Source organism: Ctenocephalides felis, unplaced genomic scaffold (assembly GCF_003426905.1).
Source record: "Ctenocephalides felis isolate EL2017-DRISC unplaced genomic scaffold, ASM342690v1 CF-g0.4_SCAFFOLD_01604, whole genome shotgun sequence".
Classification (NCBI taxonomy): domain Eukaryota; kingdom Metazoa; phylum Arthropoda; class Insecta; order Siphonaptera; family Pulicidae; genus Ctenocephalides; species Ctenocephalides felis.
Window position 1 is genome coordinate 15,044,362 of NW_020537758.1, and position 21,882 is coordinate 15,066,243.

At 28.9% G+C, this 21,882-nt stretch overlaps 1 protein-coding gene across 1 annotated transcript in view; it reads right to left on the reverse strand.

Moving 5' to 3' along the window:
• Nucleotides 1–21,882, reverse strand: part of LOC113372637 (homeobox protein prospero-like) — a 171,525-nt gene that overhangs the window by 143,345 nt on the left and 6,298 nt on the right. The gene's annotated exons all lie outside the window — the stretch shown is intronic.

The window sequence follows — 21,882 nt, forward strand, 5'->3', positions numbered from 1 at the left end:
ATTTAGCGATGGGGTTTAGGAAAACAGTAAAACAGTGAATTTTTCATAATTGTAAATTATCTAATTTGAAACACCGTCACTGTCGATTTCAAGTACGATTAGGCTGAATTGTTGTTTTAGCCAGTGGCTTTCATGGTGATCATGTGATCATGACCTAGTGACAGTATCAATGTTCATTGACCGTTGATTGCATTGTACATTGTGTTTTGGAGGGTGAGCGCCTATTTCGGGGATGGCGTGCTCCCCACTGCTAATGCTGTGGTGATAATATTACCCTCAATCAATTTGGCAATCATCGAGTGATTACCGTAAACAATTAATATCGACCGAATTAATTGTGACCGATATGATTTGTTAGCAATTGTATGCATTTTGCGGATGATGGTGCACGGATTTTGCAATTCTAATCGCACGGTGAGAAAATAATTCTGGGAAATCTTTAACTTGATAAATTCATAAAATATATTACATGTTTACTGTAAGTTTTGGTTCTAATAAAACTAGAAGAATTAAATTCGAAAAACAAAGGTTATCGTAGTACATGGCAGTTGTCGGGGTTGTACTGTTGAGTTTTGCTAATAATAAACTCTCACAAATTAATATGTCAGTATGATAATTATTAGAACTGTTCATGTACGAAAAAGCGAAAAACAATGTATGTCATGATTAGACAAACGATTTCGCATAAGCAATATCTCTCAATATGAATTAGTAATATCCAAAGTCCACGCCGATAAAAAAACAAAGCAAAATAGTACGCATTTATTTCTTTGTGTGAATTACCAAAAACTTGCAAAATATAATATAAAACTAGTGGGGTGTATGGCGTCGTGCCTCAAGGCAAATTGCTGGAACTTCCCGCACCGTAACGAAATGTTCGAGGAATACTGAATGTTTTCAAATAGATTATTATAATATAAATAAATAATGTAATATTGTCTAATATTTACCAGAATTATATAAACTGAATTGCAAAGTTGAAATTATTTGTTTAAAGTATATTAGAACTATAGTCCGTATTCAAAATAAAATGTGAATTATTTTCGATATACTTTTTTTTTGAAAAAAAAAAGTTGAAACAATAAATTTTTTTCCAAGATCAATTATTTTGCTGCCATTTTTTACACATTTAGCTTCGTTTCTTCGAAATGGCTGAGCCTGCCTTTGCCAAAAACTAATAAACACTTCTCCCAATCATTACTAATTGAATGTTTTTCAGATCATTCAAATCGGATGCTCCGTTTTCTCAATAACTGCTGGACCTGCCTTTGCCAAAACCTAATCAGCTCATCTTCCTATCAATAGAAATCGAATGTTCAAATCAAATAATCGAACCGTTCAAATCGGTTGATCCATGCGCCCGAAAACGTGACTGGAAATTTGTATCTATACATACATACATACATACACACACACATCCATTTTTTCTGAGGCATGCCAAAATGTTCAGAAACCTTTAAAACGTTGAGAAATGTAAAAATTTTCAATTTCGATTTTCGGCCCATTGCAATTACCCTACGCAAAGTTAATTAATAGAATGTTTCATATTTTATTGAAAAATGCGATTAGAATAATTAAAATAAAATAAAAAAATCTATTACATGATATACTTTTCGGTTTTATTCAAGAAGTGGCCAGTTTTAAATCATCTATATACTAGTTCAATTTATTTACTGTAATTTGATTATCTTGATTCGAATATAGAAATTTTTAAACAACAACAATAAAGTGAAATGAATATATTCTAATATTACTGGACCGGTATAAATAGTATATTAATGAAAAATAATTAATTAAGAACTGTTTGAATGTTTTATACTGAGAAAACAAGTAAATCAGATATAAAAATTTTGATAAAAATCGCTAAGTAAAGAATTAAAAAAAAAAGAATTCTGAAACAGTGTGTATTATTTGCAATTTTCAATATGAAAAAAATCTCGATCCCAAATATAAATTTTAATTCAATTTCAATCTCGCGCAAAATGATCAAAATATTTGTCAATTGGCCTGCTAGTTAACTGTTGGCAATATAATATGCATTACTATTAACGGATATATATAGGTTATAATCAAGGACATAATCTAATCGATCTAATGTGCTGATAAAGCACTGTATATATATTCTATACTGTGGTTGATCATATAGTGAACATAAACTATGTAGGAAATGCGTGCGAAGTGTGGATACTGGATATATATCCATAGTATATATACCCAGTCAATGCGCTGGAGATGGTTGTAGTAGGATAGTAGTCAATGAAGCTGTTTAGACATAGGTATGCAAATACACTAAACATATCAGGTAGGATTGAATCGAGGAATATATGGAATTGGAGATTTTTTCATGTGCATCTAGTAATTATAGACTCATCCAGAAATGGTGATTATAGGAACTCGATTCCTAGCCTGATACAAGGCGCCAAATTTTTTTTTGCAAGTATTGTATCTAATGATTAATAATATATTCTACACTGATTTCAATTCCAAGCTATTCACTTCCACGCTTCCACTTCTTAAAGAAAAACATTAATCAAGTCCTCAAGTTTACGTATACAGCCAGACATCAAAAAAGGCTTCTGTATTAAAAATACGAAAACGTACGTAGCAATAAATAAATATGCATTTTGTAATAATTAAATTTGTAAAGAAATTGATGAACAGACTGAGATACTTCTTATCTAATTTATATTAAATTATAATAAAGTATTGTGTATTTGTACATAACTTTACAAATTTAAGGCTATCTCTCATATGACTAAATTTTCTTCTTCTTTTGCTTCATCGTGAAAATAAGTGACATTTATGGCACAAATCATTTATTTTTTAAATATATTTCACCGGTTGATTTTTCCCAATTTGATAAATTTATCCTTATGATCTTTAAAGCTCGCTCTACTCTATCATTAGTCATTTCTAGTATAATTAAGTTTTCCTACAAAGTTATATTATGAATGATGTGTTTAAATACAAACTTGGGGTCCGTTTAAGTTATGATATAGTTTACTAAAGACATTAGAATGAATCAAAATTATACGAGCAAGTATTTAAACTTTAGCGAATACAAAGATCTCTGAATTCACAAACTGTTGAGGTTGTTTACAAACACAAATTGTTGAAGGTATATGTCAAAAATATGGTATATATATATATATATATATATATATATATATACATATATATATATCAGTTTACATTTTAAAATTTAGAAAAAAAAAACACAATTTTCAACATCAAGTGCATGTGTTTTAAAGAGTATTCCAGTGTAAAATTATTTTCATTGGTTGCATTCGAATAAAGCTTGTCGCGTAATTATTTACAATATTGAACACCATAAATCGCTAGAGTTTGTGCAAATAATCCCTATCAAATATTCGTGAGATATAAAAAACTTGACGGATTTTGTCGAAATCCTACCGATAAAACGTGTACGTTTATCCTCGAAAATGTAAGCTCGTGTTTAATCGTAACTATGAGATAAAGGACTTTCTAATTTGGGAAAAAGGACTAAATTATTATTATTAAATTTGGAAACATAAAATTCGTGCAAAGTGTTCTCCTGAATTCATGCAACTAAAGAAACATCAGAGAGTAAACTGGCAGATTTAAAAACGAGGGTCAGGGGACCTCATATAAGAGACAATACACAAAGGAAAACAAACGGTTCCTAAACGATTTTTTCGATTCAAATGCTAACAATTTATTATTAACAAATTTGAAAATATAGAATTTGTGCAAAGTGTTCTCCTGAATTCATGCAACTAAAATAACATCAGAGAATAAACAGGCAGATTTTAAAACGAGGGTCAAGGGACCTCATATTATAGTCACTATGAGAAGGGAACCAACGGCTACTAAACGATATTTTCAATTGAGACAATAAATCGAATTTTACGTAATGGAATATGAAGATTGTATCAATATATCAATGGAATATAAAGATTAACGCATTATATATTAGTGTTAAACTTTGTGACAAAAAATTCAGTGGACTGTATTATTCAACAAAGTTGGCACAAAAAGAGTGTAGAGTGTAGTGTTTTCATAGTTACACACATATGTATATGTACATATGTACATATATATATATATACATATATATATATATACATATATATATATGTATACATATATGCGTGTATATATGTTTATGTAAAAAAACTTTTCATGAATAGTAAATCCAAAAATGCGTGCGAGGTTCCCATTTTCACAATTTTGAAACAATCGCCAGTTAGCCGCGAGAATATTCAATCAAATCTCCGAATGCACTAGAACTCGCCTTCATTACTGATGTAAAATAGTTCTCTGGCTGCATACATGCATTTTGCCGCGGATTGTGCAAAATCAAATTGAAATTCATTCTTTTCATATGCGCCACAGGCCGGTGGACTCTGGCCGGGCCGTATTCAAATATCGGGCGCGCGCATCGCCGAAAATCCCCATGAAAATATATTCATGTTTGTGAAAAATAAATATGCGCCATAGAGAAAGAGGCCGAGTACAAAATTCGACATGCAAATGTACTTTTTGTGTACTAAAACACCATCCCCTATGCGAATGGCAACAGAACGCGGCTATTTTTTTAATACTGGACATATAGGCTCGGACGCACGCAGATACGAATGTATGGGGACGAGATGGAACGATGCGCATGAATATGTAAAATGCACGCGTAATTACAAGCGCACATGGGGCGATGGACAAAGTTTCTCAACAACTAAACTATTCATTACCACAAAAATATATGCTAAAGAACTATCGAATCGAATTAACGCAAAAAAAATTCTCATTGTCCAGTCCTATGAAAAGTTATAAATGACAATCACAAGATCCAGTCAAAGTCCAGCTATTATAATTAGGGAAAGATAAAAAATTACCAAATTCAAAAATCTGAGATTATAGAAAAAAGTGATAAATTGTACAACTTTATGCTATTCGAAAAGAAATTTTCGAGTATTACTATGATTAGACTGTTTTTTACAATATCCTTGAAATTACATCAATCTTACTCATATCCATATTTTATACATGTATTATTTTAATAGTTCTAATATAGAAGCTTATTTCATAAAAAATGCTTACGCTCTGGCGACAAAATACAAGTATTACTTTTGCAATCTAATTTATTATTGTTATTAAATTTAAACTAATTTCTAGTATAATCCTATTTTTTTTCTAAATCAATTGTATAATTAGTTTTTGAATTGATTGCCAATATGCACCATTTATATATTATATTATATATATATTAATGGTATTCAATGTTTTAATTCATTCATGACAACTATTTAAACCTGTATTATAATTTATAGGTTATGAGTTGAGTAAACTACTCTATTCTCAAACTTAACGAACAAAATATATTTGGAGTGCTGTAATTTAACATGCTTATTATTTACTTAAAATAATTAAAATAATTAAAAGTTGAAAAAAAATCCTAAGAAGATAAAGATGAGAAACTGTCCTATTTTGAGTTCTAGTTATTTTAAAATGTAGATTCTTAGTATAAACCGTCTTAACATAAAATCGATTTGAATATACTTTTTCTATTTATGCATTTCATTCAGTGATATCATGAATATTATTGAACACGAAAATAGTTCATCTTTAAAGAGGTTGCTTTTAAATACGCTTAGGTACATGAAAGTACCACTTGCAACATTTAATTATTTTGGTTTTATTTCCGTAAAATAGACAGAACTGGTTATTTTTAAAAATTACTCACAATCATTAATAGCATTAATAAATATAATAGAATCATGATGTTCTAAATATGCCACATACAATATTTGAAATATGAAAAAAAATGATATAAATTTTCAACTAGAAAACTTTCAAGAAAATACTAGCACAAAACAACAAACGATTTTAAACAGTATTCATAAATTTGTTTAAAAATTACCGATACCCGTTTAAACTCACAATCAATAATAGCCTTAATAAATATAATAGAATGATGATGTTTTAAACATGCCACATACAATATTTGGAATATTCAATAAAAATTATATGAGTTTTCAACACAGTCTGTTCCAACAGATAAATGTAACAAGAAAATACTAGCACGAAACGAAAAATGATTTTAAACAATATTTATAAATTTGTTAAAAATTCATCAATACCCGTTTAAATTGAGAATCTGTGACAAAACGAATAGGGAATCCATAACAAAAAAGACGATGGTCAGATTTTTATAATGACTTTCACCAGCGGCGCCAGCTATCTGGCAAGGGACAAAGTGATCACAACCCCGAACCCATGCAAAACTGACCAATTCAAATTGTAAGAGTATTCATACAAATATTAATATTTAGTGTAATATTGACGATATTAAACATGAAATGCACTAAGAATATTTGAAAACAGATGCACCATAGATGCACTAAGTAAATTATCTAAATAGACATTTTTGTGTGTGTTTGTTTTTAACATTTAAGAATTAAAAAAAATTAATAAAACAACAAAATTTCAAACGGAAATAAAAGCCACTCCACAAACATAAAACTTTGCATAATTTTGAAAATTCTAAATAATTACAAAAACACAATTATTTTTATGTTTTAAATTTTGAAGACAATTCTACTTACACAATTTTAGTAAATTTTAAAATTCTATCAAAATTTCTATTAAATTTAAATATAAAACTAATCACAAAAAAACAATTATTCTAAAAACAACGCGACTTAGTATGCGTATTTTTGCAACTATCACAAAATGTGTATTCCCAAAGAACTCCCTGAGTTCATATTATAAATAAGACAAAAATGTGTTTAAAAATTGTATTTAATCTTGCTCACTATATCAAAATTCGTTATATTTTCACGAGCATATATTATTTGAAACCAAAAAGCGAGTTAGATGAGTTATGAACATAGAAAAACACGTTATTCTAGTTTCAAACTGTAAGCGGGATGACATCTGCAGATTGGACTTCAGTTCAGATTCAGATAAAGTGATGTACACATGTTTTGTATTTATAAATATTATTCTAAAACTAAAATCAAAATAAATTTCTTTGTAAACTCAAGATACGTGACATTGCTATTTGTGTGATGTGGGAGCAAACTGAATGTGATATCCCGCCAAAAGATATATATCAAGCAAGTGGTAGTTTGTTTCAATTTGGGTGTATAATCAAAGATCAATAACGCGAGTTTCAAATACTACGTCGATGTATACTTATTATTATTTAAATTTATAAATGAATATGAATATAACAAATATATTTCAATAAAGAGATGAACAAATATACCAATGAAAATTATTGAAAAAGTACACATGTTTTCTAAATATTATTTTGTTGATGAAATTAAAGTAAATTTCTATGTAAACTTAAGATACAAGATATTGATATCTGTGTGCAAGCAAGTGGTAGTTTGTTTCAATTCGGGTGTAATAATATAATCTAACACTAATACGCGAGTTTCAAATATTACGTCGATGTATACTTATTATTATTTAAATTTTTAAATGAATATGAATATAACAAATATATTTCAATAAAGAGATGAAAAAATATACTAATGAAAATTATTGAAAAAGTAACTGGATTTTTTACAAGTGTTGATTGCGTATACTTATATATTTTTATATTTATTGTAAAAAATTTAGCAGTGCAAAAAATGCACGTTTTGTTTCTAAAAAAGCTCTGTTTCTATGTTCATGATTAAAAAGTGAAAAAAAATATTTAAATTAAAAATAAAAATTAAAAAAAAGAAAAATAGAGAAAATATCATCACTGTGTATTCAAATGTTTGTGTTATTTATTAAAATCGCATACCTTTAAAAAATATTTAAAATTATTATCTTGTTCACTTTTTCACGAAAAGTTCCGTACGCTTATTACAAAATCACACTAAATGTCAAAAAAGTCTTTATCATTTTTTTTCATAAAAACACTAAACACGTGTATAGTCCATATCGTGCTAAGTCTTGAGCTCCATGCTTCGTAGCCGCGTAGGCGCGCACTGACGTAACGTCGAAGAAGCAATGCGCTCTACGGCGCCTAAACGTAGGTATATAAGGATAGCCAAAAGACGTCTACTGCTACGTCTACCCCGTAGTGGGGGTGTATTCGAAGACACCCGAAGAGAACACGAACACTAGCTCGTGAGAGCGAGCAAGGCACATAAGGAGTTTAGAGTCTACTCCAGAAGGAGAGAGGGCTACAAGATGGAGCATGCGCCGAGAGCAAAGCATCCCGAGAAAAGAAATCTGGAACTCACACCACATGCTTTCGGACTTTCCTTCAACCCCACTTAAGGGCCGCTGAAACCCTTTGCCCCTTGGAAAACGTTTAACCCCATCCGCCCGCCGGATCTCTGACGGGAGACAATTTTCGTGTCCCCACTTTTCTACGCGGCGAAGCTTGAGGTGCGATAGTGAAATAACTCACAGTGAGAATAAATAAAAAAAAATGTATATTTCGTTTAACACGTGATATGTGTTTTGATATTGATGTTTGAGTGGTTTATTTTCGGTAATACGCGGGAATCATGATTTTAATTTTTTTATATAAAAATATATATCATGCAAATTCAATATGAAAGTTGTATACATTCAGTTAAAAATAGATACCATATTTTGTTCTTATTGAAATTTACTTTAGATATTTTAGTTTTGCAATTTTATGCCTTGGTAATAATTTCAAACAAAAGTTAAAACACTTCAATTTCATAGTAAAAAAATTTTTATTCGAGTGTTTGAAAAAAATTTTAAACGTGATTTTTTTTAGTTTCTTACCAAGATAACATAAAAATAAAAAATCGTACATGTATTTTTCTGTGGTGCTATTATATTAATTAATTCAGTAAAATGATTTATCTATAATTATATATGTTTTACAAAACTACAAAATCCGCGGCACTGAATTCTATGAATAATAAAAGTTTCGAGAAACTATACTACAAAATGAAAATATATACAACTTTTGAATTTTTTGATGAGCTTTAAATTTTCAAATTTGTATAATTTTTTAATAATAAATATTAATTTTTCTGTTATGCATCAACAACTTGATGAAAATAAAATGATGTGATTTTATAGAAGTATTAGATGCTTTGTAAATGAAGTATAAGATTACTTTGTAAAATTACCTTATTAGAGCTTTTATTAATTTTAAAGAAGCGTCGCAGAGAACACGCAAAGCTTGAGAAAAGTTTACGATTGTATTAACGCAAATTCAAGCATGATACATTTTTACCGTAACGATAGAAAAAAATACCGTGCGATAAAAAAAAATCATTATATTTTATAAATCATATAATTTTATAAATTATAAAGAAAAGCATATGAAGCATTTTTTATTTTACTTGGTAAATCTGACCCCGACAACCCGTAAACGCAAATATATAAGATCAATTAAAATTTTATTTATCATGCAAAAGATGTAAATATAAACAAATATTGTAAATTATTTATGTTAACACAGTATAGAAAATGATAAAAAAATTGAAGACATGAACAAAAATGCAATTTTTTAATATGAAAGTTTCATTCCCTCTCCTTACCTTGTGTTTAGTTATTAAAATCCAACAAATATCTTGATCATTCTGCCACCGGCGTAAGAAGCGCACGTGTATTACAAACTTATAAGATAATGCAACCGGGTCCTTCCAAGACACAAAGTCACTGAGCGCGTGGATTAAACTCAACTCAAATAAGTAACGATATTATCCTTACAGTAAACAACAAAACCAAAATCATAATTTAAACACGATCGCACACATCGTTTTCACATCATAAACGTTCGCGACCCGCCGTCCGTCTGTATAAAAAAATCCAACAAAAATGAAAAACACGGTCTTAGATAGTAAAATTTAACTAAAAAACTATTTGGTTAAGTTCTAAGTTTATTTTAGTTCACAAGAGCACAACACAGTTTTTTGGCTGCTTTTCTCTTCTGTTAGCTGTGTCTTGCGACGGCGGGTGCGGGCATGACTGACGTACCGCGCTTTCACGAAATAACGCCGACTGCGGACAACGGGGGTGAACGACGCTCAAACGGCGTTCGAGCGGCGCAGGCCCAAAGGACACCCTCCCACTCTAGGCCGATGTAATAGACGTAGCAGTAGCCTCGTAGCCTCGCTCTACAGCTACGATTTCTGCTACGCGCCGGACGTAGCGGGATAAGGAGAGACGACTAGAACGGGCGACGATTCGCTCTCTTTCTGGGCAAAAGACGCGACGACTGACACTGTTATTCAAACGGACGCTGTTTAGACGCACGACTCGAGAGTTAATGGTCTAAGAGGACGTCTTTTTTTGAAAAATAAAAAAAATCGAAAAAATATAAAATAAATAAAAAATGAATTTTTGCATATTTTTCGTAGATCACAAAAATTATAAAACACAGCAAAATACAAATTGAGCATATAACGCACGACTTGAAAGTAAACCTGAAGACTTTTTTTTACAAAAATAAAAAATCGAAAAGGTATAAAATAAATAAAAAATGAATTTTTGTATATTTTTTGTAGATCACAAAAATAAAAACACAGTTAATATCTGGTACTTTATGGTGAAGTAGCATAATCCAATTTGAGCATATAACGCACGAAAGGAGAGTAAACCTAAAGACGTTTTTTTTTTCAAAAATAAAAAAATTGAAAAAATATAAAGTATTAAAAAAATGAATTTTTGCATATTTTTCGTAGATCACGCAAATCATACAACATAGTTAATATCAGTTACTTTATAGTAAAGCAGGTATGCATACCGATTGGAGCATTTTACCTAGAATACACTGTTTCCTTAAAATCACTCATAAAGCAATAATTTGATATATAAAGCATTAGTAAAAACTTACATATATTTGAATCAAATCTCAAATTTTGTATGAGTTATTTTGGGAAATGTATAGATTTTATTTTACAGCAACAATGAGATGAAATATCATCATCAAAAACACCGATAAAAATGAGATGCGATACCTTAATCAAAATCTGACAATGTCAATTATAATGCTCAATAAAATAAAAATATCATCGATAACAATAAAAAGCTATATATTCATAAAAATATAAGAATAAAAAAACCTTCAAATAAAATGCTCAATAAATTAAAAAAAATCATCGATAACAATAAGAAGCTATACAATCATCAAAATATGAAAGTATAAAAAACCCTCAATTATAAAGCTCAATAAAATAAAGATTGTCATCGATAAGGATAAGGTGGCGTCCATTAATCACGTGAGCGAGTTTTTAAGGATTTTTGGATGCCCCCTCCCCCTTGGTGATCCATGGTAATATTTGAAATTACCCCCCCTCCCCCACCGCACTGTAATTTTTTTTATTTTTCTTTGAAAATGTTTGATTTTTTATAAAGAAGTCAGTTAAAAAATAAATAAACGTGATATCTTACTATACCCCTCCCTCCCCCAGGTGATATTTTGTGATTTTTTGTCAGACCCCCCCTCCCCCTAAATACCTCACGTGATTAATGGGCTCCCCCTAAGAAGCAATACAATAATCAAAATACGAAAGTATAAAAATCCTTCATTTATAATGCTTGTTTTATATCTGACCGTTTGGCCGCATGCATACACAAAACCACGTGTATACTATTTTTTAAACACGAAAAAATGTTTGTTTGATTCTTATTGGAAACTAATAAACATGTGATCGCTCGATGGCAGAGCGCGGTCGGTGAGAGGTGGATACTACACTATACTCATATCCTTGTTTTTGATGGTGATATTTTATTTTGTTGAGTATTTCTATTTTTTATTTTTTATTCGGAAACAACACACGCCGAACGGCGTTTGCGCTCTGCACACGATTGCAGATTGCAGATTGTATCAGTGGGTTAAAGTTGATGTAACGGTTTGAAATATGGTAATTTTTATGGAATTATGATAGTACAGATAATATTAAAAAAGATAAAAAAATCTTATAACAAACACAAATTAACAAACTAATTATGAACAAAATTAATGAGTATCTTGTACTGGCCTGATAGGTAAGCATCTCGTTAGACCTAATGTCTAGTAAAAAGGATCATTCAAACACACATCTTTTTTGGTAAATATTTTGAAGAACACAAATTCTTGATTTATTGAAATTAGTACTAAAAATGAATTGCATTTAAAGTATGCTTGTCAAATTATTGCAATGGAATAATAAAAATTTTCTCTAGCATCATAAGAAGTCAGTCAAATTGACGAAATCGAAGAAAAATTGACTTGAAGGATAGCAAATATACCTACACATCTGATGAGTTTTCAGTCATGTTTTTCATGTCATCATAAAACAATTATGTCTACCAAAATTAATAAGATATAAATACCAATTACGTTACAATTCAATTACTGAAATACTACACTCCGCGTCGACTGCTTTAATATTCATGAATGGAAATACAAAAATGAAATAACCACATTGTTGGCAATAATTCACATATAAAAATCGAGCAATTATAATTCATGTAAACACATGTGAGTTACGTTAATACCCCCGCGGTACGGGGGTAGTATGTATAATGTATATATATTATTTCATTAACATATAAAAAATAAAAATACCATCGACATCATTTTCACTTTCCGATAAAACCATGCGCAGTTAAAAAATGCAGAGTATTTTTATATATATCGTATTATAAAGCGTGGAGATAAATAGAGAAAAAATACATATGTACCTATTATATTAACATCGAACCATTTATACGTTTATTTGTGTTTATGTATATGGAACGATTTTAAGTGTGACTCGCCACGTTTTAATTCGTTTGATGGGATAGAATTATGCTATGAAAATATAAAACTGAATTGAAAAAGTGAATATTATTAATATTTTTTTAAATATTTTGTTTTTCCCTTATAATACATATATTATGGACATTTTAAGATTATGACAAATTCTCCATTTTTTTGTCAAAAAAAATCTGATTTGTGGTAATAGGTACTAATGACATTGACTCTATGCATAAATATTGATAATCCCTAATAATTGTATATATTTTATACACAATTTTATTGTACAGTGTTTGGTAAATTATTTTCTTCATTTTACTGCCTATTTTACACATTAGTATCCTTATCTTTGTAAACAATTTTGCAAAATACATTTAGCAAGTTAGTTATATTTCTAAAAAAATAAATATTTAAGAAATGATAAAATAATATAAGTATTTAAATGCTTTCTTAGGAAGTTGATTAAAATATGGTAAAAGTGATTACAAAAATAAAACTTGAACAAATTACTTTATGATAAAACGCGATACGATTTTTAATATATTTTTGTGAAGAATTTACAATGATATTTGTAAACTGTTCAATTTAATATTAATACTAGTGGGGCGCATGGCATCGTGCCTTAAGGCAAATTGCTGAAACTTCCCGTACCAAAAATTATTTTTTTTAAAGAAGATTTTTGTAAAAAAATTACTCTGAAAAAATTAGATTTTTGAGAAACTATAAAATTTTGACAAATATTTACTTTTTTTGAAGAAAAATTTTATTTTAAAATGTTTTGGAAATTCTGAATTTTTTTCAAAGCAATCGTACTGCTTTAACTGCACAGAGACAAGAGAAACATCGAAGCGCGTAAGCGCGGCGTCGCCGTTTAACGGATAAACATTGTTTCGGAACCCATAGGAATGCAAACAAAATTTATACTTATCGTTAAAATCTCAATAAAATATCTGATAATTTGATGTGCATATGTCTAATGATCATTTTAGACCGCCAAATGGCATTTTTTTACTTTTTTCACAAGATCTCCGAAACCGCTAGAACTGGCTACATAAAAATTTGACCACTTCTTTATCTTGTTAATACAAGTAAAATGTTTTTTGAATTATTCATATCGGACGTTCCGTTCTTTTAAAAACTGAGTTACCGTTTTTGGTACTTTTTGCCCCATATCTTCGGAACGACTAAACCTGCTTTCGCCAAAAACTAATCAGTACGTCTCCTTATCAATACGAATCGAATGTTTTATGATTTATTCAAATCGCTTCATCCGTGTTCCCGAAATCGTCGAAGAAAATTTGTATCCGAACACACACACATATACGCACACACACATACACACGCACACACATACATCCATTTTTTCTAAGAAATGCCAAAATATTCAGAAACCTTTGAAACATAAAGATATATAAAAATTTTCATTTTCGATTTTTTTGTGATTACTATAACTTGCACTACGGAAAGTTAAAAATTAACACTTATAACTTATTTACACAACCAAGAAATTATCGAATAAATTTTAGAAATTTATTATTATTATATATCCTTAGTTATTCAAAAAGTACCAACTTATTTGTAAAATAGTTGACAATTTTGGTCATAAACTAAGAAAAGCTTTATTTTTAGTACCAAATTTTTTTTTCAGCATCAGAAACAAAATCTTGTGAAAACTTTCCAGATTTCATTATAGATAAATATACTACCCACCCTCTTTTACAAAATGTTATTTCAGTTGAGTATATATTTACGCATATAAACTTAAATATTCAAAATTTAAAAAAATAATAAAAAAATAGTACAGAAGAAACAATGGGGCATTCAAACAACTTCTACAGCTTAAAAATCAACTCTCACATCGTTTTATCTACATTTTTCTTATTTTTCCTCTATCTCAAATTGTGTGTCCAGGAGGTGGCTCCCTCGCAACTCCGAGCGGCGTTTTCGCAAAGCTTTACCCCTTAGACGACCCCCTAATGCCCCTACCACATTTTCAAATGGGCGATTCAACCCTTTCAGAAAACCACCCTCGAGTGAGAGAGCTCTTTCTCTCTGAGAAAGATGAGAGGAACGATTTCGTACGCGATCTGTGTACCCCTTCCAAGTCAAACAAGCGTTCGCTCGGCGATAATGAAACTGTATAAATGCTAAAGGACGGATTGAGTGAAAACGTTTTGGGAAAGTGTGAATGGGAATGAATTTTTAAGAAAAAAAATAGTAAGGTATGTATATATAACCTAATTAGCTCATAGGTGAAAAGTAAGTTTTAAAATTTTCAGCTTTTTGTATGTACAAGCAAAGGGTGTATGTTGCTTTCAATATCTTCTCTAGTTGTCTAAGAATTTATCAAAACATTGGTTTACAAAAATTATAATTATAACTGAGCATATAATGTGAATTGTATGTATTGCATGTTTGATGGGGCGCATGGCATCGTGCCTTAAGGCAAATTGCTGGAATTTCACGTACCAAAAATTATTATTTTTTTAAAAACGATTAACATTTTTGAAAAAATTTTACTTAAAAAAAATTATATTTTCGAGAAACTATAAACTTGACAAAAAATAACTTTTTTTTGAAAAAAAATTTTTATAGAAAAAAAAAGTTTTCTTATTTTTATATATATTGGAAATTCTGAACTTTTTTTCAAAGCAATCGTACTGCTTTAACTGCATTGAGACGAAATGTCAAAGTGCGTAAGCGCTGCGTCGCCGTCTAACAAATAAACATTGGTACGGAACCCATAGGAATGCAAACAAAATTTATACTTATTGTTAAAATCTCTATAAAATATCTGATAATTTGATGAGCATATGTCTAATGATCATTTTTGACCGCCAAATGGCATTTTTTTTACTTTTTTTGTTAGATCTCCAAAACCGCTAGACCTGCCTTCATAAAAATTTGATCAATTCTTTATCTTGTCAATACAAGTAAAATGCTTTTCGAATTATTCAAATCGGAAGCTCCGTTCTCTTACGAACTGAGTTACCATTTTTGGCACTTTTTGCCCAGTATCATGGGAACGGCTAGACCTGCCTTTGCCAAAATCTAATTAGCACGTCTCCTTATCAATGCGAATCGAATGTTTTTTGAATCATTCAAATCGGTTGATCGGTGTTGAATCATTCAAATCGTCGACGAAAATTTGTATCCGCACACACACATACATCCATTTTTTTCTAAGGTATGCCAAAACGTTCAGAAGGTTTTGAAATGTAAAGATATATAAAAATTTTCATTTTGCGATTACTATAACTTGCCCTACGGGAAGTTAAAAAATTACCCCAATAATACAAATTTATTCCAATTAATTGAATAGCACAAGGACAAAAATGATAGCTCGGTACAACAATCCAACACTGTATTTTTTATACAATATCAATAAAATACAAAGAGTATATTTCATTTATTATCAACTGACCAGATACAATCAGTCTCTTTCTTCCTCTAAGCCGATAAAGAATTCTTTCATCTTTTCCAAATGGGACAACAGCCCTCCCAAAAGACTTGTCCTAATAATTGCTACCAAAGACAACTCGACTTCATTAAATGAGAAAAATGCGCGATATAATCTCATTAAAAGACCAACTCTTTCGTAGACTCAAAGTTTTCGTCGTTCAAAGTTTTTCATCCCGCTTATACTGGTCAGTTGGAAATAAAACTTATTAAGGACTTTATGAAATGAAAGTTACTTTGAAGAGTACCTACATTTAGAATTCAAAATAAAGACAAAGACTTGAAGTTGTAAGTGAGATAAATGAAAATAATGACTACGAGCTCTTTTCTGCACTGTGCAAGTTCTTGAGAGCTTTGCATTAAAATAGGAACTTGAATAATAAATTTAAACAAACAATATAGTTTTGATACATTTCGAATAAACAAAAAAAATTATGAAGCCCCTAAATCTCAACCTCATTGATTAAGTCTATTGCAAGTCAAGTATGCCACTTGTTTTAGGACGAAATGCCACTTACACATAATTATACTTTAAATTTAATGAACCCATAAATTAGAGATAATAATAGCTGTTCATCATAAAATACCAGATGACCATATTTGTCGTGTAATTTGTACGTATTGTGTTCCACGAAACGCCTGCTCCACTTACATTATTATCTATTACAAGTGTGAAATTTATCTGTTCACATGTGTTATGTGTCTATATAGGATAAGTGCGATATCTCCAGCTTATCGTTTAATAGGCGACAAGTGTAACAGCTTGATAGTTTAATACTGCTTTTAACGTCAGCCAGGATAACAAGTCATTTGAGACGATTTATGATAATACTTCGGATAATATTTCAATTCGAGAGACTAATGTGGGATTTTAAAGTGAAAAATATTATTAAATAAATTGTCACTTAGGCACAAGATTTTTTTTAAATTTATTATAAGTATGTATAATAAAAAAACAGTGCCTACTAGTTACTCTCTAAGCTGTTACGAATAAGTCATATTCGCAAACCTAATGGTTTTTCTTTTTAATTTAGCAATATTATTTTTAATTGTAGTTTTATTTTTGATACGTTGTAGAAATGACTCGAAAGACTATTTTTTCTATATTTCTATGGATTTGTATTTTTAAGTAAAATAATTGATGATTTCACATTGGTTGATTCATCAGAAAATTGTTATCATTATTGATATCATCCTATCCGAGATGGGGAATTAAATCTGGGACATTTTAGATGCAAAAATAAAGCTATCATTAATTTATCTACTATTTCATTATTTAATTATTTACTAAATTTTTTCGATTTTGTTTAATATTTTGAAATTGTTTATAATGTAAATGCCAAAGGTATTGAATGTAAGTATATTAAAACTTACATAAAAGCAGCTAGATTTATAAAATCAATATTTGATTTTCACGAAATTGTACTAATGTACATAAAGAAAATTTCGCAAAATTAAATCAGTCACAATTTTTTTTTATTTTTTTTAGGTGTGACGTGGGACCCATCGAATTTTATCTATGGAAGATAAATGCATGTTGTGAAAATAGAATGATGCATTTCATAACAATATTGTGCTATTATTATCAATTTTTCATTCTTTAAAATATTAAAAATGTGAGTTATACAAAATGATTGATTTAGGTTGTCATGTACAGAGTTTTTTTATAATAACAAAACTATAATATAATATTATTTCTATGTATATGAAGAATACACATTCCCAATATGAGAATATATATTTATTGAGTTTATTACATGTATGTAAAGTATTTTATTAAATCGATAACTTGCACAATAATAAGAAAAATATGAGGACAATATAATAATAAGGATAGAACCGCTTATCTGAAATTAAATAAAAATAAATAATAATAAGGATAGAACCGCTTAATCTAAAATTAATAAATACACAGAATGAAAGAATGTGAAGATTCAAAAGGTGTTAAATAATGTTCTAATCTATTATTCAAAAACGAACAATTTGTTGGTCTTAAAACCAACCTTACTTGTTGAAACTAAAGTGATACTATAAAATATAATATGAAGAAAAATTTGATGATCTTATGTTGTCTCCTTAATATTATATGATTTTATTTAATAAATCATGTGGGTTAAATAATTGAAAATATTTTATTGTTTTGTATAAATAACATATAGTAATATACTATTGAATTGTTAAGTTTTGAATAAGCAATTAAAAAAATTCATAAAAAAATAAAAAAGTTGTTTCATTCTTTCTTCCAGAATTCCCAGTTTACCAGTTACTGAACCTTTACCAGCTACATTTAAAATCGGTAATTTTTGTAATATTAGTATTGCTAGTATGGGCAATTGTATATATTTATAATCAAACTTAATTTTAATTAAAATATCATTCCATTTTTCGTATCTGGGATTGAAATTGCTCCATAATCATGCGTATTTGTATGTAATCTAAAACTAAAAGTATACTAGTATTGTTTGGTCGCATGTGACACTATTCCAAAATGATAGCATAAATTTCCATACGATGGCAATTGCTTCGTAATTTATTTCGTGAGGGACTTGACCGTATTGAAACATTGTGGTCGAAACTAAAACATAAATCGTCACCTATGGTCAATCCAAGCTGGACTAACTGGCATTTAAGGAATAGCAATTTAAATTTAAGTTTAAATGCACGATTAACTTAACATTCTCTCGCAAATGGTGCAATAGATTGGTGGTCAATTGGAAATGGTCAGAGAGGGTACAGGATTGTATAGAAATATTTTTTACTAGGTATAAATGGCATGTGGTCTTAAGGAACTTGTAGATAAGTGTATGTTTAGTTGACTTGAACCAATAAAAAAATTGTGAACAAGCCACTGTTCCATGCATTGATAACATTTTACGAAAAAACTACAGACGCATACTAATATTAGAGTTCACATTTTTGAAAAATACCAATTATTTCGAAATATATATTTCAAGGCTGGAAGTATGTTCACGCCAAATCAAAGCGTGCGATTATATTGATAAAAACAAAAGCAATCAATCCAAAATCATCATATAAAAATCAATCAATACGATAATAAAAACACATTGAAATTATCGTAAATACAATTATAATTTGTAATCATTATAAAATAAATACATAAAGCTATAATCAAAGTATTTTACATCCAATTGGTCCTTCAAAATTCAATCTATCAATCCATTAAAAAAACAGTATGCTTGAATTAAGATTCGTGGCGTATTTATATATACAAACAAAAATATGTGATTGATGTTGTAAAATTAAAATTATAATAACACAACGATTACTTCTTTCAAAATAGTCTAAGATTAACAAGCGTATTTTTGGTTACTCATTTAAAATTAAATTGAGTCCATATTTCTACAAAATAATGTACGATTCAGAACAATTAATAAATCTCGCACGATTATCATTTGCCATTGCGATAATTGAAACAATGTTGTATTTATTAAATTACGATCAATTTCCGACGGCAGCATTAATTAAATTCAGTTATGAATATTTTAAAATAAAATTAGCTTTCGCTTTTTTTGCTTTTTACCGATTTCAATGCCCCCATTATGGCAGATCATTTAAATTATATACGCGAAAGTGAAACGCAATGCAAAATTAAATATTTTCATTTCGATTTCATGAAAAATGATATACAATTGAGAAAAATTATTTTACAATTATTTCACAGGTCAACAGAATCGATTGGCATTTGAATGTGGAATTCTGGTATTGACAGATTAGCACAGATAATGTAAAATTTTAAATATTATTTATTTAATTTGCTATTGATATGCTGATTATAAATTGCATTGGAGGTAAATGGAAACAGATGTCTTCTAACAGTAAAACACTTTTTTCTAGAAAGTATCTTAATCAGTAATACAATATTAACTATGCTTGTAAATAATTGGTTGTCTATCTAACTATCTTGTAAATATCTGGCTTGTAAAAAATTGTATTTGAATGAAATTAGAAATAAATTGCTCAATTCTAAATATTAATTAAAAACTACTGATAAAAAATGTAGGCAACTGCAAAATTTTAGCATTGATTCAATATCATAATAAATTGATGTCCTATGGTATTTGTCTTGAATTTTTGAGAGATATCACATACAATATCTTGTAATGTGATGCTTTTTGCATACAAACTATCTTTTGGGGGCGTTATAGGAGGTCTGGTCAAGTACAAACAATACCAGATGCCATTTAATTGAATTGAGATAAAGAGGAGTATCATGTCGCCTATTCTAAGATAAAGTAACTGTTTTTCTACAGAAAATAGTCAGATAATTAGGTTTACTTGTCAATGTGGTTATACCATTAAAATTACTATCGATAGGAAAAAATATTAAACAAGATTAGTTTATTTCTTACTAATCAAGAATATAATCAAGAATAGTGAAGTAATCAGAACAAGGCAAGTATCTAAGGAAATTATTTGACAAGATAATATTAGCAAGAGCAAATTATATTCAGTAATAAAAATATTTATATTAACTGAAATTACTCAAAATTTGATTACTCACAGTCAAACAAAAGCCAAAAAATACTATGCTCTCTGTATGGGTTCCAAAATCGATATGCTATTCAATATATTCATAACTAATTGTTTTAAACTAATTTTTGTCTAAATATCATATAAATTCTCACTTTATTGCTATTTAGTATATCCATAACCAATTGTTTTAAACTGATTTTACAAGTAAATTATAACTCTTTGTCCAAATATCATCTGAATTCTTACCAAAATAATGTCACCCAACCCTCTTTACACAACCCCCATGTTAAAAGCTACTTTACCCTGTGGTCAAGCAGTCTTATTGTCACCAAATGTGACCAAGAAAATACTTGTGCCTATTTAATCAGAAAATGTCAACCCAGATCAATATTATTGTTTCAGATATTAGGAATATTTAGAAGAGCTATCAATGTCGAAACCATGAATAATGTAACGAAGGTATTTCGGTTATACATCCTCCAAATTTGGGTCATTTTTGTATTGAGATAAGAGTTTATTAAATAGAGGAATTAATTGTTGCTCTAATTGAGGTATACTAAAATAATTAATGAGTATTATTTTAATTTATTAGGTAAAAAGATTTGGAAATATCTGTTGTTGTAAAGATTACTATTATTAGAAACGCAGTTACTTCAGTACAATTGTTAAACATACATGTGTTATCAAATTTTTTATTAAGTTTAAATTTTGCAAGAAATATTTAAATATACGCAGGGCAGCAAAATTTTAATACCTGTTGAAAATTTATGAAGATTTACGGTGCTACAATACAGCTTTTCTAATATTAACACATTGATTTTATACTAAAAATATTTTGTTTGAAATTAAATATTTTAAATGATATACACTGATAAATAAAATTATTAAATATAGTAAATATAATCATTTTGGTGAAATCATCAAATTAATGAACATAAAAAATATGATATTTTTCGCAGTTAATTGTTATTACAGGTGAAATATAAAATAAAAAATATTTTTTATTAGAGGGCTGTGAAATTTTATATCCAGAACTCAAAAAGTTTGGAACTATGTAGAAAGAAAATTAATCAATTTTTTTATTAACTATTTAAATTGAATCATTTTTTTAATGCCCTGAATCTGAATATAATAAAAATGATGAAATTTTATCGCAGTTAACCTGGAATGTATCCATTTAAATGACATTACTATTAGATACCATGATAATTAAACTTATTAAATATTTTTATAATTAC